The 13,366-nt window shown below is 39.9% G+C and overlaps 1 pseudogene; it reads right to left on the reverse strand.

The window, feature by feature from the left end:
* Window positions 1-1,210: 1,210 nt before the first annotated feature.
* LOC118006103 lies at window positions 1,211-1,367 on the reverse strand (annotated as a pseudogene).
* Between the last annotated feature and the right edge of the window lie 11,999 nt (window positions 1,368-13,366).

Raw genomic sequence — 13,366 nt, forward strand, 5'->3', positions numbered from 1 at the left:
GAATTCGAGAGATAAGCGATACCATAAGATGAAACAACATTAGAATAATTGGGATCCCAGAAGAAGAAGAAAGAGAGAGGGGCAGAAGGTATATTGGAGCAAATTATAGCAGAGAACTTCCCTAATTTGGGGAAGGAAACAGGCATCAAAATCCAGGAAGGACAGAGAACCCCTCTCAAACTCAGTAAAAATAGGTCAACACCCCGACATCTAATAGTAAAACTTACGAGTCTCAGAGACAAAGAGAAAATCCTGAAAGGAGCTCAGAGGAACAGATATGTAACCTACAATGGTAGAAACATTAGATTGGCAACAGACCTATCCACAGAGACCTGGCAGGCCAGAAAGGACTGGCAGGATATATTCAGAGCACTAAATGAGAAAAATATGCAGCCAAGAATACTATATCCAGCTAATCTGTCATGGAAAATAGAAGGAGAGGTAAAAAGTTTCCAGGACAAACAAAAACTAAAGGAATTTGCAAACACGAAACCAGCCCTACAAAAAATCTTGAAAGGGGTCCTCTAAGCAAAGACAGAGCCTAAAAGCAACATAGACCAGGAAGGAACACAGACAATATACAGTAACAGTCACCTGACAGGCAATACAATGGCACTAAATTCATATCTTTCAATAGTTACCCTGAATGTAAATGGGCTAAATGCCCCAATCAAAAGACACAGGCTATCAGATTGGATTAAAAAACAAGACCTATCAATACGCTGTCTGCAAGAGACTCATTTTAGACCCAAAGACACCCCCAGATTGAAAGTGACGGGGTGGAAAACCATTTACCATGCTAATGGACACCAAAAGAAAGCTGGGGTGGCAATCCTTATATCAGACAAATTAGATTTTAAACCAAAGACTGTAACAAGAGATGAGGAAGGACACTATATCCTACTTAAAGGGTCTATCCAACAGGAAAATCTAACAATTGTAAATATCTATGCCCCTAACATGGGAGCAGCCAATTATATAAGGCAATTAATAACAAAAGCAAAGAAACACATTGACAACAATACAATAATAGTGGGGGACTTTAACACGCCCCTCACTGAAATGGACAGATCATCTAAGCAAAAGATCAACAAGGAAATAAAGACTTTAAATGACACACTGGACCAAATGGACTTCACAGACCTATTCAGAACATTCCATCCCAAAGCAACAGAATACACATTCTTCTCTAGTGCCCATGGAATATTCTCCAGAATCAATCACATCCTAGGTCATAAATCAGGTCTCAACTGGTACCAAAAGATTGGGATCATTCCCTGCCTATTTTCAGACCACAGTGCTTTGATTAGCAATAATCGCACCCCGGATAAACCTCATTGGCTACGATACTGCCACTGCACAAAGCTTCAGACCACAATGCTTTGAAACTAGAAATCAATCACAAGAGGAAAGTCAGAAAGAACTCAAATACATGGAGGCTAAAGAGAATCCTACTAAAGAATGACTGGGCCAACCAGGAAATTAAAGAAGAATTAAAAAAATTCATGGAAACCAATGAAAATGAAAACACAACTCTTCAAAATCTTTGGGATGCAGCAAAGGCAGTCCTAAGAGGAAAGTATATAGCAATACAAGCCTTTCTCAAGAAACAAGAAAGGTCTCAAGTACACAACCTAACCCTACACCTAAAGGAGCTGGAGAAAGAACAGCAAATAAAGCCTAAACCCAGCAGAGGAAGAGAAATAATAAAGATCAAAGCAGAAATCAATGAAATAGAAACCAAAAGAACAGTAGAACAGATCAACGAAACTAGGAGCTGGTTCTTTGAAAGAATTAACAAGATTGATAAACCCCTGGGAAGACTTATCAAAAAGAAAAGAGAAATGACCCAAATCAACAAAATCATGAATGAAAGAGGAGAGATCACAACCAAAGAAATACAAACAATTATAAGAATATATTACGAGCAACTCTATGCCAGCAAATTAGATAACCTGGAAGAAATGGATGCATTCCTAGAGATGTATCAACTACCAAAACTGAACAAGGAAGAAATAGAAAACCTGAACAGACCTATAACCACTAAGGAAATTGAAGCAGTCATCAAAAATCTCCCAAAAAACAAAAGCCCAGGGCCAGATGGCTTCCCAGGGGAATTCTACCAAACATTTCAAGAAGAATTAATACCTATTCTTCTGAAACTGTTCCAAAAAATAGAAATGGAAGGAAAACTTCTAAGCTTGTTTTATGAGGCCACCATTACCTTGATCCCAAAACCAGACAAAGACCCCATCAAAAAGGAGAATTACAGACCAATATCCTTAATGAACATGGATGCAAAACTTCTCACCAAAATACTAGCCAATAGGATCCAACAGTACATTAAAAGGATTATTCGTCACGACCAAGTGGGATCTATCCCTGGGCTGCAAGGTTGGTTCAACATCTGCAAATCAATCAACCTGATACATACATTAACAAAAGAAAGAACAAGAATCAAATGATCCTCTCAATAGATGCAGAAAAAGCATTTGACAAAGTACAGCATCCTTTCTTGATCAAAACTCTTCAGAGTATAGGCATAGAGGGTACATACCTCAATATCATAAAAGCCATCTATGAAAAACCTACAGCGAATGTCATTCTCAATGGGGAAAAACTGAGAGCTTTCCCCCTAAGGTCGGGAAAATGGCAGGGATGTCCACTATCACCACTGCTACTCAACATAGTATTAGAAGTCCTAGCCACAGCAATCAGACAACAAAAAGAAATAAAAGGCATCCAAATCGGCAAGGAAGAAGTCAAACTCTCATTCTTTGCAGATGATATGATACTTTATGTGGAAAACCCCGAAGACTCCACCCCAAAACTGCTAAAACTCATACAGGAATTCAGTAAAGTGTCAGGATATAAAATCAATGCACAGAAATCAGTGGCATTCCTATACACCAACAACAAGACAGAAGAAAGAGAAATTAAGGAGTCGATGCCATTTACAATTGCACCCCAAAACCATAAGATACCTAGGCATAAATCTAACCAAAGAGACAAAGGATCTGTACTCAGAAAGCTATAAAATACTCATGAAACAAATTGAGGAAGACACAAAGAAATGGAAAAACGTTCTATGCTCATGGATTGGAAGAATAAATATTGTGAAGATGTCAATGCTACCTAGAGCAATCTACACCTTCAATGCAATCCCCATCAAAATACCATCCACTTTTTTCAAAGAAATGGAACAAATCATCCTAAAATTTGTATGGAACCAGAAAAGACCCCGAATAGCCACAGGAATGTTGAAAAAGAAAAGCAAAGCTGGTGGCATCACAATTCCGGACTTCCAGCTCCATTACAAAGCTGTCATCATCAAGACAGTATGATACTGGCACAAAAACAGGCACATAGATCAATGGAACAGAATAGAGAGCCCAGAAATGGACCCTCAACTCTATGGTCAACTTATCTTTGACAAAGCAGGAAAGAATGTCCAGTGGAAAAAAGACAGTCTCTTCAACAAATGGTATTGGGAAAACTGGACAGCCACATGCAGAAGAATGAAACTGGAGCATTTCCTTACACCACACACAAAAATAGACTCCAAATGGTTGAAAGACCTCAATGTGAGACAGGAGTCCATCCAAATCCTAAAGGAGAACACAGGCAGCAACCTCTTTGACCTCCGCTGCAGCAACTTCTTCCTAGAAACATCACCAAAGGCAAGGGAAGCAAGGGCAAAATGAACTACTGGGACTTCAGCAAGATAAAAAGCTTTTGCACAGCAAAGGAAACAGTCAACAAAACCAAAAGACAACCGACAGAATGGGAGAAGATATTTGCAAATGACATATCAGATAAAGGGCTAGTATCCAAAATCTATAAAGAACTTATCAAACTCAACACCCAAAGAACAAATGATCCAATCAAAAAATGGGCAGAAGACATGAACAGACATTTTTCCAAAGAAGACATCCAAATGGCCAACAGACACATGAAAAAGTGCTCAACATCGCTCGGCATCAGGGAAATCCAAATCAAAACCTCAGTGAGATACCACCTCACGCCAGTCAGAATGGCTAAAATTAACAAGTCAGGAAACGACAGATGTTGGTGGGGATGCGGAGAAAGGGGAACCCTCCTACACTGTTGGTGGGAATGCAAGCTGGTGCAGCCACTCTGGAAAACAGTATGGAGGTTCCTACCATATGACCCAGCAACTGCACTACTGGGTATTTACCCCAAAGATACAAATGTAGTGATCCGAAGGGGTACGTGCACCCCAGTGTTTATAGCAGCAATGTCCACAATAGCCAAACTGTGGAAAGAGCCAAGATGTCCTTCGACAGATGAATGGATAAAGAAGAAGTGGTATATATATACAATGGAATATTATGCAGCCATCAAAAGGAATGAGATCTTGCCATTTGCAACGACGTGGATGGAACTGGAGGGTGTTATGCAGAGCGAAGTAAGTCAATCAGAGAAAGACATGTATCATATGACCTCACTGATATGAGGAATTCTTAATCTCAGGAAACAAACTGAGGGTTGCTGGAGTGGGGGGTGGGGTGGGAGGGATGGGGTGACTGGGTGATAGACACTGGGGAGGGTATGTGCTATGATGAGTGCTGTGAGTTGTGCAAGACTGTTGAATCACAGATCTGTACCTCTGAAACAAATAATGCAATATATGTTAAGAAAAAAAAAAAGAAGATAGCAGGAGGGGAAAAATGAAGGGGGGGAAATTGGAGGGGGAGACGAACCATGAGAGATGATGGACTCTGAAAAACAAACTGGGGGTTCTAGAGGGGACGGGGGTGGGTGGATGGGTTAGCCTGGTGATGGGTATTAAAGAGGGCACGTTCTGCATGGTGCACTGGGTGTTATGCACAAACAATGAATCATGGAACACTACATCAAAAACTAATGATGTAATATATGGTGATTAACATAACAATAAATTTTTTTTAAAAAATTAAAAAAAACCCCTGCTACTTTGAATTCTTTTGATGTGCTTAACGAGTCCTTCTCTTTGAGCCTTTCCTAGATCTTGAAAAAGAGGCCTCTCTGAGGTTAAGGTCTTATCTTCCACTCCCATCTTTGCAGTGCCTGCCTAATAAGCTCTCATTGGATAATCCCCAGTGAACAGTCTCTCCCTACCCCTTCAGGGGATGCTTAGGAAGGATAAATGCCCTGTGGCATTATTTTTATTTTTTTTATTATGTTAATCACCATACATTACATCATTAGTTTTTGATGTAGTGTTCCATGATTCATTGCTTGCGTATAACACGGTGCTCCATGCAGAATGTGCCCTCTTTAATACCCATCACCAGGCTAACCCATTCTCACCGCCCTCCCCTCTAGAACCCTCAGTTTGTTTTTCAGAGTCCATTGTCTCTCATGGTTCGTCTCCCCCTTTGATTCCCCCCCCTTCATTCTTCCCCTCCTGCTATCTTCTACTTCTTTTTTTTTTTTTTTAACATATAATGTATTATTTGTTTCAGAGGTACAGATCTGTGATTCAAAAGTCTTGCACAACTCACAGCGTTCACCATAGCACAGACACTGGTGAGTCACGGCTATGCCGTGTGGCATTTATCAGACAGCCCTTACACTGACTCTGTAGCCTCTTCCCGATATATCACTCTCAGTGACCAAGTAAGCCTGAGATGGGGACTCGTAAATCTCTTTGCGTCTGTGTAGATTCATCTCAGTAATGAGCTTCTCAAGGGTAGGGAGGATGTCGGGGCCCCTTCAAACTGTGTGACCTCAATTTAACCTCTCTGAGCTTTGTTTCCTCATCTGTAAAGTGGAAACAAGACCACTTGCCTGAAAACCTATGGAAAATCAGTGAGTTAAGAAAGTAAAGTGCCTAGCAGTGTAGCCAGTCCATGTGTGACACTCCAGACTGTATGCCCATGTCCTCGGTTTACATGTGTTCATATCTCCAGCACCCGTGTTGTAGAACATTCATGACACATTTATGGACTATATTATGAAAACCCTATACTCCTCCAAGCATCAAATGCAGAGAATTGCTGTGTACTTCTCCAACCAGCATCACTGAGTCTCATAGTCTATCAGGAAGCCTTTCCTAACATGCTGGCCAAGCAGGGATTTTGCAAGAAGGCAACATCTCCCCTCACTGACTGTTGTAACAGACCTAATTAGGTTTGTAACAACAGTGGACATCCTCGGTGACAGGCGAGCTATAAACACACTAGAGGAACAGCTACAACTTCAAACTTCTCAGAGCTGAGAACTGCTAATACCCTGCCAGTCAGCCTGACATGGCTGCTTTTTAGCTGGCCCCTTCAAGGGAAACTTCAGAGGGCTCAATGAAGAGCTTTCTACTGTGGGATATAAGAAAACCTTCAGCTGATTTTATTCAAGGGGAGTTTTCTTTGTGTTCAGATTGGCTACCCATGTGGACAGGTGTGTGGAAACACATGGAGAACTTCCATGCATACACATGAGGCTAGAAATTTAGACTCTCCTCCCTAAAAGAGAGCAGAGAGTTTCTCCTTCTCTAGATGATACTGAAGAGTAAGCACCCACTATACGCTAAGCAATGACCTGGGTATTTGGACTACAGAGAAAACAAAGCACAGTTCTCCTTTTTAATAAGTCCCCACCAAGCTCACAGGGAATTTGGACACACATACTACTCATTCTTTAGGGATTCAAAATTAATTTCACCTTTATCTGTGCCCACATATAACTTGACTTTCATAACCGTTGTTAACAGTAATCACCTTACTCTATTCCAGAAATAGAAATGGGTTCTTATGGAAATATTCACCTCCTCAATTCTCAACAAAGCAAGATTAAGGAGAGAATGAAACACACTTTCCTCTTTGAACTGTTCTCCAGGACCCACATTTCTACAATAAATACGGTTTACTTTTATACTAAGACTATCAAGAAAAAGTGCTATTGTATTTAAAGGTCAGAAATGAACTAAGCCTTTTGAAGTAATATTTTGACAAAATGAAAATGCTGTAATAAAATATTGATATTTTCTGAAAATAAGTTCTAAAACAAGTAAGGTCTTTTCTTTATTTGAAAAAAGTATCTGGAGGGTATAAACTTCAAAAATGCAGTCTAAAAAAATACCCCCCAAAACTGGAAAACAAAAACAAAAGCCCCAAGATACAGTCTAAGTAATTAGGTTATTCTGGTGGAAGTATCCAATCCATATCTAGCATGCTTTCCCAAGCAATGCTCTTTGCTCTCCCTGATTTTTCTGGAATACATATTTTCTAGCACTATTAATTCTCCTGGCTTTCAAACTTAACACACTGATTTAATCAAAGGAGGGAAAACAGAACAGACTTTGGATGACAATTTCTTTGAAATGGCAAGAATTTCTGGAAAACTGAGTATTGTATCCTCATTTTACAGAGAAGAAAACTAAGAACAAACAAAGCTAAGAACAGAATAAAACACAAAGCAAAGATTAAAATTTGTTTCTGCTTCTCCAAGTGCTGTCATTTCCATTCACAAAGTCAGTAAACAAATTAGGAAACACAGTTCCTGAAAGGTACGGATAAGCTATTAAGTTTTAAAAGTTCTGTTATACCAATCAGAACAATGATGGTTGATTCACTCTCTCACTCATTCACTAGCTACATCCTAACTTACTGCTATGCACCAGGCAATTCTCTAAATTCTGTGGACATAGGGTGGGGAGCTATACCTAGACCCTGCCTTTCTCGTCAAGAGGTATAGAAATACAGAGTAAGTTCCTAGATTCCAAGTTCTCTATATTGAGTTCTTTTCTTTTTTTAAAGATTTATTTATTTACTTGAGAGAAAGAGCATGAGCTGGGGAAGAGGCAGAGGAAGAGGGAGAGAAGCAGACTCCCCAATGAGCACAGAGCCCGACCAACATGGGGCTTTATCCCAGGACCCTGAAATCATGACCTGAGGTGAAATAAAGAGTTGGCTGCTCATCTGACTGAGCCATCCAGGGATCCCTTCAGTTATTTTATTTTTAACAAGGTATGCCTTTATTACAGTGCCCCACCAGCAAGTTGAGTATAGATTTCTTCAGCTTAGTCTGCAAATATTTACTAAAAGGAATAGTATTTTCAAAAGATATGGTGGTCATACATAAGATTATTTCCCTTCTATTTTAACTTGACATCCATTTTACATAACTAAGGGTAGTTGTGCTGACTTCCCATTGACTCATGAACTCCATTGTAAGAATTTATAATTAAGAAATAAAAAATGTGCATAAAGATGTATAGCTTAAAATGTTCCCTATAGCATTATTTATAAGGTAGCAAAGTGAAAAAACCTCATTTCCTTATAATTAGAGACTGATTAAATAAACTAATATACAACAATGTTATAGCACCCTGCCATTAGAAAAAAGTAATCTTCGAAAAATTCCTGATGATATACAAAATGTTTCACATTGTAATATGTGAAAATATAAGGTTACAAAACAATATTGATAGCGTACTTCTAATTTTGTAGAACATATATACACAGTATATTCTAAAAATGGGCATTATCTTTGGGTGTTGTAATTAAGAGTGATGCTTATTTTCTTCTTTTTTGTTTTTCAGTATTTTCCTAATTTTGACAACAAAGGTTGTCATTTTGGTAATCAGGGAGAAAAAGCTGCCATTTAAATAAAAATTATGCCAATCTGCTTTCTATGATAAAAATTATTTCAGCAAAAGCTAAATTTCTGTAACAGGAGATGCATATGACCTAACCATTTAGTTTCTTCCTAATTCTTCAACTGAATGTTAGACAGTAGCCATCGGCAACTGCCAGGTTGAATGCTGCATGACTGTGCACTCGCTGGACCACTGTAAAAAATGTAAATTGAAGAGAAATATATTTCTTCCTTATTCAGTGACTGAATTATTTTGTAGATAAATAACAAATGTTTTCAAACACATTTTTCTTTGTTAACTTCAGTAGTCTGAAAATAGCTCTTAGCTGTATGGTGACAGAAATAACATGGCATTACACAATTACATTTTTTTTCCAAGCCCCAAATTCATAATCTGTGAAAATCTGACATTTTTGACCTCTTGCATCAGACTGAAATAAGTCCTGATTCTACAAAGCTTTATGTCAGTTATCTACAAAGTACTTTCCAATGTTACATTGTATGCATAGAATAAGGGCTATCTCATTAAAAAAAATCTCCTATATTTATTTCTCACCATACAAGTAAGGGAAAGGACTACATTCATATAAATATTAAAATGTCTATTCATACGGGTGCCTGGGTGACTCAGCTGATTAAATGTCTGCCTTCTGCTCAGATCATGATCTGGGGGTCCTGGGATTGAGCCCCATGTCGGAGTCTCTGCTTAGTGGGGAGTCTGCTTCTCCCTCTTCTTCTGCCCCTCCCCCCTTGTGCTCGCTCTCTCTCTCTCTCAAATAAATAAAATCTAAAATAAATAAGTAAATAAATAAAATGTCTATTCATATCTTACTTTTCATGTGAACATATATGAGGATTCTATTAATTTTGAGAAGACAGTGCACAGTGTTCAAGACCCAGACTAGAACCATGAAGTCTTCAAGGCAATACCACAAAGTTTCATCTCTATACGTTTACAAGGTTGGCTCAGATACAACATTAGGTCAGCTTTTCTTCAATTGATAGGGCTTTCCAAATTAGGAAAATATTCATTCATTCATTCATTCATTCATTCATTCATTCATTCATTCATACAGTATATGGTAATAGTATTTGGAACTCTGCTAGGCCCTGAGTATACATTAGTGATTAAAACAGAGTTCCTAGCTGGGCGCCTGGGTGGCTCAGTTGGTTAAGCGACTGCTTTCGGCTCAGGTCATGATCCTGGAGTCCCTGGATCGAGTCCTGCATCGGGCTCCCTGCTCGGCAGGGAGCCTGCTTCTCCCTCTGACCCTCCCCCCTCTCATGTGCTCTCTCTCTCTCATTCTCTCTGTCTCAAATAAATAAAATCTTTAAAAAAAAAAGAGTTCCTAGCCTTATAAGTTTCTAAATTTGTGAGAGACAGAGAATGAACATAGGAACAAACCAAGAAGCCAATAATGTCTATTGTGATCAGTGCTATGAAAGAAATAAGCGTGGCGCCAGTGTAAAGTCTACCAGGGTGAACAAGCATCCACAGAGACTGTTACAGAAGCACTTGCAAAGGAAGGATAGCTAAATGGAGATCTGGGGGCACCTGGCTGGCTCAGTCTGTGCAGCATGCAACTCTTGATGTCAGGGTTGCCAGTTCAAGTCCCACGTTGGGTGTAGAGATTACTTAAAAATAAAATCTTAAATGATAATAATAATAAATCGAGATCTGAAGGACAGGAAGCAATAAGGATGAGTGGAGAAAAGAACATTCCAGGACCAGAGACAACAGCAAGAGTCCTAAGGCAGAAAACAGTCTATTCAAAGAACGGAGAGGCTAGTGGCCCTGAAGTTGGTTGAGCTTTGGGGAGTTCAATACTAAAGACTTGTATTGGGCCGTGCCATGATGGGAGAGGCAGGTATCCAGTGCACAGGTGGAAAAGTCAGGCATGAGCAGGATAAGGAACATCATTCATCATGTCAAGAAGGAAAGAGAAGAGGATGTGTAAGTTAGGTAAGCAGGTTTGGCCACAGGAAGTCAAAGGAAATGCCTTCTCTTTTATCTGAAAGTAAGAAATGAATGCATCTGCTGACAGCGAAGGGAGAAATGAATGGAGCCAAAGTTTAAGGAGATGTGGTCCAGTTTGAAATAACTTCTCTGAAGTACAGCAGGTAGAGAGAGAGAGAGAGCGAGCTGACTAAGGAAACAGAGATTGCTGGGCAGCACCTAGGTCCCAGCTGGTACAAGGCTGTGGATTTATAGTTTCAATAACAGCAAATTAAGTCTTTGGCCAGCAGATTACTGAATAGCAAGTACAGTCAATCTTATTTATGTAAAATCATATGGGTGTATCTTTGGGCACATAGGCAGAGAGAGAGATATCTAGGAGAAAATTCCTCAATATGTCAAGCACTATCTGCTTATGGGGTAAGTGATTTTGATGTATACTTTATTTTTTATTGCTTGAATTATTTAATATGACTCATTTCGTTGTTAGATTTATTTCATATTTGTACACCACCGATATGTATCATATTGCCAATGGGGGAGGGGATTTAGAGAACCGCAGAATTCTTGATCTGAGAGGGATTGTCTTGTCCTACCTTCTCCTTTTAAATATGAGGAAAGTGAGGCCCAGAAAGAGGAAGTTCGTCTTTAAAAAGTCCTTTAAGGATTTAACTGCAGAGATGGGTGGGTCCCAGGTGTCCTAACTCCTACCCAAGAGTCTTTCTTTTTTTTTTTTTTTAAGATTTTTTATTTATTTATCTGAGAGAGAGAATGGGAGACAGAGAGCATGAGAGGGGGAGGATCGGAGGGAGAAGCAGACGCCCCGCTGAGCAGGGAGTCCGATGCGGGACTCGATCCCGGGACTCCAGGATCATGACCTGAGCCGAAGGCAGTTGCTTAACCAACTGAGCCACCCAGGCGCCCTACCCAAGAGTCTTTCTTATGGAAATTCAAATAGGGTATTAAACTTAAAATAATGTATAGAAGACTGTCTTTAACATGGGTGTTGAAGGCACTTTTTGGATAATGATATGTCTGGTTTGAGGATATATGCATATATGTATATCTATGTGTATATGTTTGTGCATATATATGTGTACACACACAACTTTAAATCTAGATTGCATATACACATTATCTACTTTTATCTTAGAAATTACCTCTCTCTATAGATGCCACACGGGGCACATCTATGGAGAAGTTGATCGGGGATTCTTTATCACCATTATCCCATGGACAGCCAGTGGTTGTCACGGTCACAGATAAAATTTCTCAAACTGATCATTGAGATTCATAAAATATAATTACACCTCATTTCCTTTTATAGTGAGACGTTAAAGGGACACCAGACATTAATTAAAAACACAAAGAGGGGCACCTGGGTAGCTCAGTCAGTGAAGAGTCTGACTCTTGACTTTGGCTCAGGGTCCTGAGACTAAGCCCCGCTTTGGATTCTGCACTGAGCATGGAGCCTGCTTAAGATTTTCTCCCCCTCTCTCTCTGCACCCACCCCCCAGGTTCTCGTGTGCACTCTCTCTCTCTAAAAACAACAAAAACAAGCAAAACCCCCCCAAAAGCACAAAGAAAGCAGAACTTTTAAATAAAACAAAACAAAATACTACCGCCTTCTCTTGCCTTCTGTTCATTCACACACATTCAACTTCACACACCTGCTTTTTGAAAGAATGTGGGAAGGACACCTGCTTAAATGGCATTTATGTGGATAGCCTTGAGCTAGCCAGAGGAGTTCGGAGTGCAGAGAACAGCTCATCAGTGTCCCCTCTAATGCACTGGTCTTCACATGTTTAACCCTGGCATCCAAAGCAAGATACTCTCATGGTCTGAGCACATCCCCTGGGCACCCTTCCTGGTTTCTCTTAAGAAAACTGGCCTTCCTGGTGAGCCCACTGCTTGTTCTAGAGCTGGAACATAGACCAGACCTAAGCCGGCCAGTGCCCCCCAGTGGCCACAAGAGTGGCTCAGCATTGCACACGGGTACCCATCAGAGCCTGTGGGCCAGCATGAACCTTCTGCTGAGACTTTAGAACAGGAGCAACATTGTTTCCACTGGACTTGGAAGTCACAGTCTAAGAAGACACAGGTTGGGGCTGCGGTAGCAAGAATCTGTCTGAGAGGGAGCCAACACAGGTGAAAATAGAGCTGAGGGACAGAAAAAAATGATGAGGTTTCCACATTTTGAAAGTCAAACTTGTCAAATATTTTTAAGTTCATATGGTTCAATCTAGTCAATTTTGATAACCTTGAGTTGAACTTCTGACCTGAAGCCAGTTCTAACCATGGACTTGTCAGTCACATAAGCCTATAAGTTCCCTGTTTTATAAGCAGGTTTGGATATTATTACTTTTTTTTTTTTAATTGGGCAAAACAATAAGAGTCCACCTTCCTCCTTAAAGGTGAGGTCTTCTGCCATTTCCTTACACCACACACAAAAATAGACTCCAAATGGTTGAAAGACCTCAATGTGAGACAGGAGTCCATCCAAATCCTAAAGGAGAACACAGGCAGCAACCTCTTTGACCTCAGCCGAAGCAACTTCTTCCTAGAAACATCACCAAAGGCAAGGGAAGCAAGGGCAAAAATGAACTATTGGGACTTCATCAAGATAAAAAGCTTTTGCAAAGCAAAGGAAACAGTCAACAAAACCAAAAGACAACCGACAGAATGGGAGAAGATATTTGCAAAGGACATATCAGATAAAGGGCTAGTATCCAAAATCTATAAAGAACTCATCAAACTCAACACCCAAAGAACAAAGAATCCAATCAAGAAATGGGCAGAAGACATGAATAG

Source organism: Mirounga leonina, unplaced genomic scaffold (genome assembly GCF_011800145.1).
Source record: "Mirounga leonina isolate KUSES-001 unplaced genomic scaffold, KU_Mleo_1.0 Mir_94, whole genome shotgun sequence".
In the NCBI taxonomy this organism is placed as follows: domain Eukaryota; kingdom Metazoa; phylum Chordata; class Mammalia; order Carnivora; family Phocidae; genus Mirounga; species Mirounga leonina.